Source organism: Heloderma suspectum, chromosome 3, assembly GCF_057233095.1.
Source record: "Heloderma suspectum isolate Gila_16-S chromosome 3, 16-S_ref, whole genome shotgun sequence".
NCBI classification, from domain to species: Eukaryota; Metazoa; Chordata; class Lepidosauria; order Squamata; family Helodermatidae; genus Heloderma; species Heloderma suspectum.
In genome coordinates, this window is record NC_139460.1 from 87,348,937 (window position 1) to 87,353,539 (window position 4,603).

General features: G+C 43.1%; 1 non-coding gene across 1 annotated transcript; it reads right to left on the reverse strand.

The window, feature by feature from the left end:
• Window positions 1-1,064: 1,064 nt before the first annotated feature.
• On the reverse strand, window positions 1,065-1,228 carry LOC146349877 (U1 spliceosomal RNA). Its single transcript, XR_014789795.1, has one exon. It is a non-coding gene; the product is annotated as a U1 spliceosomal RNA (small nuclear RNA).
• Window positions 1,229-4,603: the final 3,375 nt, after the last annotated feature.

Genomic DNA, 4,603 nt, shown 5'->3' on the forward strand with positions numbered 1-4,603 from the left:
AGACCAATACTCTTGCTGAGGTCAGTGGAATCAAACTGGCTTAAACCACATCTTAGCTGAGTCCTGGACAGGAGCTGGCTTTGAAATTCTTGCTGGAAATATTTCCCTCTTATGAAGAATATTGTTCCATACAGTGGCATTTCAAATCTTTTAGATTGACATTTATTAATATTTTCTTAGATCTTATAATGCTTCCAATTAATGTTATGGCTAATGGATATTCAGTATTTGTGTAGTATTCCCCATCTTGACTTATGTTGTGTAGAAAGTAATTCCAGCAAATGTCCACTGTGATTTTTGTTTGATTGACATTGTTAATTGCATTGACTGGCACAATCCTTGGAAGAGCAGGGGATTGTTTCACAGAATGTGTACCGACTGGGCTTTGAGCCCATCTATTTCAGTGGAAGCTGAACTAAGATCATAGTGGCAACTATTGTGAGTTATTACTAGAAAATGGCAGACTAAAATCTGCCACATCCATTTGCTCATCAACCCTTCCTAAGTGTTACAACAGTCGAAATAGGCTGACAACATAAGCATACTTTTGTCCTTCCAGCTTTCAAAACTCAATGGTATTCACACAATATATATCTTACCTAGTGACCATTTGGGATTTTAGAAAATATTTGCATGTGTTTCATCCTATGTAAGTGGTCCAACAAAGCAGATCATATATTCAAATGTAGCACTACTTCTGGTTCCAAAAATCACAGACCAAGTCTGGGATTTATTTATTTTGTTTTGTAATTCAAAAACACCCCTCTAGACCAATGGTTGACCATTTTTGATCTGCAGAGCAGTGAGGCTATGAAGCAGCTTATCAGCCATTCTGTAGTGAGAAGACTGGTAATACTGGAGAAGCTGCCTGAAAGACCGTGTGCTTGCCGTTATTGTTCTTCCCTTGCAATGTGTTGGCACAAGAAGTGTTGGAAACATTTTAGAGAACACTACCAAGTCACATTAAAGACCAGGCCAGTGTAACTAACTCAGGCCTACATGATGTGAACTGAGAATATGTCAAACGTATCCCCCAATCCCCTCCAGCCCAAGACATTTTTTTAAAGGAGAAAGCATGTGCGCAGTACCCCACTACCAAAAATTATGCAGCTGAGTTTCCCGCATTTGGGGAAATCACAGGGGTCAGCACACCCAGAGTGCAATGGATGAGCCTCACCCTTGGAAAACCACCTTCATGATCATGGTGTCTCCCCTGCCAGGTAAATATTAGCCCAAGGCATTTTGCTGCCTGAGGTAAAAGACAAGAGGGTGCCCCCTTCCTCATTTCATATATAGAGCTGACCAGACCTGCAGCTGAACATTACTTCAGCACTAGCAATGGGACAGTGTCCTCCACCACATCTGAGGGCCCCAGGGTAATTCAGAGGATGCAGGGGAGGCCGTGTGGAACACATAGCTCTGCCTCTAACAGAGGAGAGTGACTTGGGGGGAGGGTCAAGAGGAATGGCCAGAGGGCTGTTGCGGCTGCCCTCCCATATCCCCCAGCATCCACCACCTGAGGTGGACCGCTTAATTGCCTAACAGTCAGGCCAGCCCCTGAACAGGAACGCTGCTGTAGATGCAGGGGAGATTCTGTGGCAGGTGGATCAATCTGGGAGGCTTTTTCAGAGGATAGGCAGATTGAATTCTACTGCTCCAGACATTAAAGAGGCTACCCAGTGGGGAACGGCTGCTGGTGTAAGATCACAGGTTGGGCTAGCACTTCCTTGCTTTGATACCAGACCTATCAAATTTGCTAGCATATAATAAATTCCAACATTCCAAAAATTAGAGTATTTTGAAGATTCTGGAACACATAGGAAAAACGTAGATTTGTGCCATAAACATGGAATGCCCTCCCTGTTGAAGTTTGATGGGGCCAGCTGCACCAGGTTAAAACTGACTTATTTGCCCAGGCATTTTGAAGGTGTTACACTGGCTTACATTTCATAGAATCATAGAATAGTAGGGTTGGAAGGGGCCTACAAGGCCATCGAGTCCAACCCCCTGCTCAATACAGGAATCCAAGTCAGAGCATCCCTGACAAATGGCTGTCCAGCCTCATCTTGAAGGCCTCCAGTGTAGGAGAGCCCACCACCTCCCCAGGTAATTGGTTCCATTGTCGTATTGCTCTTACAGTCAGGATGTTTTTCCTGGTGTTCAGCCGGAATCTGGCTTCCTGTAACTTGAGCCCATTATTCCGTGTCCTGCACTCTGGGATGATCAAGAAGAGATCCTGGCCTTCTTCTCTGTGACAACCTTTCAAGTACTTGAAGAGTGCTATCATATCTCCCCTCAGTCTTCTCTTCTCAAGGCTAAACATGCCCAGTTCTTTCAGTCTCTCTTCATAGGGCTTTGTTTCCAGTCCCCTGATCATCTTTGTTGCCCTCCTCTGAACCCTCTCCAGTTTGTCTGCATCCTTCTTAAAGTGTGGTGCCCAGAAATGGACACAGTACATTTAGTTTGCTCCAGTGTTTTTATGTATCTGATTGGTTTTTATTGTAATCTTTTATGGTTTCATTATATTATATACTGTGCCGTGTTTTGGTTTTTTATGCTTCTTGTATACGGCCCTGATATCCTAGCATGAAGGGTGGATTAAAAATACATACAAATAAACAAACAAATAAATAAATCTCATCGGAGATAACCACGCAGGCAGGTGTGGTGCTGGCATGGGTACTTCCACTGAAATTGAGTAGAGCCGTGTGATAGTGCCCTTTAAATGTTATCACAGCAGTATGGAGTCCTGGGGTTCTCAAGATGGCCACATGCCCTTTCCCCCAACCACTAGTGGAGGCGGGTGGCTCTGATGTCAGTGGGGCAGTGAATCTGCTCCGGGTTTCAGTCAGAACCAGTCAGAACTCTAAAAGAGCTCTCCAAGGTGGGCACAGTGTTGCCCCCCCCCACATTCCTGTTTCAAGCATGAAGAGAAAGAGTACTCATTTAACTAGAATTTAGGAGTAGAAAGCAGGGCAGGGCAAATCAGAAGAATAGAATGAGGGAAATCTTCTGCTTTGTATTTACCACTAGTAGCGCAAGAAATAGGCAAAGCTTTCCAAGCGAATGGGTCTAACCCACTGGGGAGTACCATGTTTATACAGTGCCCTAGCCAACCTCTCATTTTACACCATAAGCCAGTTGGATATGCATTGTAGCAGTTGTTTTGTTTTATTGACCTACCTGCTTAATTTTCTAAGCAAAGCTTAAATGACTCACAGCAATAGCGACTTGAATGGAATGGAGTGCAGGCACATTTATCATACAGAACAACAACAACATCTATGCTTCAGACAAATTGGGACCTGACTCTTAGCCATACTTGGCTGTGAAAGCTCATCCCATTTTGACATATACTGGTAGTTATAGAAGCCCCTTTAAGACACCAATTGGTTGGCAGCCACAAATATATTTTGCGGTTTAAATACTTTATACACTACATCAGGTTTCCCTACAGCAAAGCCCTAGAGATTTTGGCAATTTGAAGACTACACATGACCCAAACATTAGCTAATTTCAAAGAGTACAGCATGAAATATTGTCTATGAATTCCAATAAGCATTGTCTCTGAAGAGGACTTCTCAGAACTGCGGGACTCTTTATGGGTATTTTAGCAGAGATGATGCTTGTAAGTAATCTCTTTCTAAAGTAGTTCATTTTCAAGAATACACTTACATCACTAATTGTTTCCAGAGAAAGTGGTGTTTAATGCTGCAAGATTCTCTCATTCTTCCCCTCCCTTTTCCTTCTGCCTCACTTTAGGAGAAAGTGAGGCAGAAAGAAGCCTAAAGAAGCCACTTTAGGGCTTCTTCTACCCTCACAAGAGCTACCTTCCCCAATGTTAAGTTGCAGAAATTCATTCTGGTCCCCACAACTGCTGTTTCTTAAGTTTTGATTCCAAGGAAAAATGTTATTGAAGCTAATGGAATAATGTGTGATAACGGAATGCTCTTTTTTTCCAGGTGTGAGTTGTCCATGAATAGGTTTTTGTCTGATGTAAACATTATTCATTTTTCAAAAGGATTTGTGCATTCTAATTTCTTTGCTCAAAGTCTTGGGAACTGTGACTCCAAGAAGCAGCCAGGACTCTGACACAGAGAGGAGGGACTGGTTGGACCAGTGGTGCAAGCTGCAGAACACAGACCTAGGCCCCAACACCGAGGCTGGGAACCCCTTGAGCCAAAGATTCCTGAACTGGGACCCTTTGAACCAGCACTCCTGAAGCCATACATCTGTGAGAAACTGGCATCCTTTACAGTCTCATGCAGGCAATGAATAGGGATGCTGAAGAAATCCGCAATGGAACCAAATGAATTCAGATTTTCATGAATCTGAACTGCGAATTCCACAGTGGCACAGCTTTCCCCATGTCGGGAGGATTCTGCAGACTTGTGGACTGGTTCTCTAACTTCCCCAAATTTTGCACAAATTTCATTGTAGAAAAATACGCAAAATAAAAAAACTCGGCCAAAAATGCTCATTTCCTCCATATGCTAAAGCATGAAAATGCACATATGGGGAGAATTTGTGCATTTACGCATGTGCAAAATTGCACAAATGTGCATTTATGCAAATTCAGGAAAAAATCTGATTCTGGTGATGG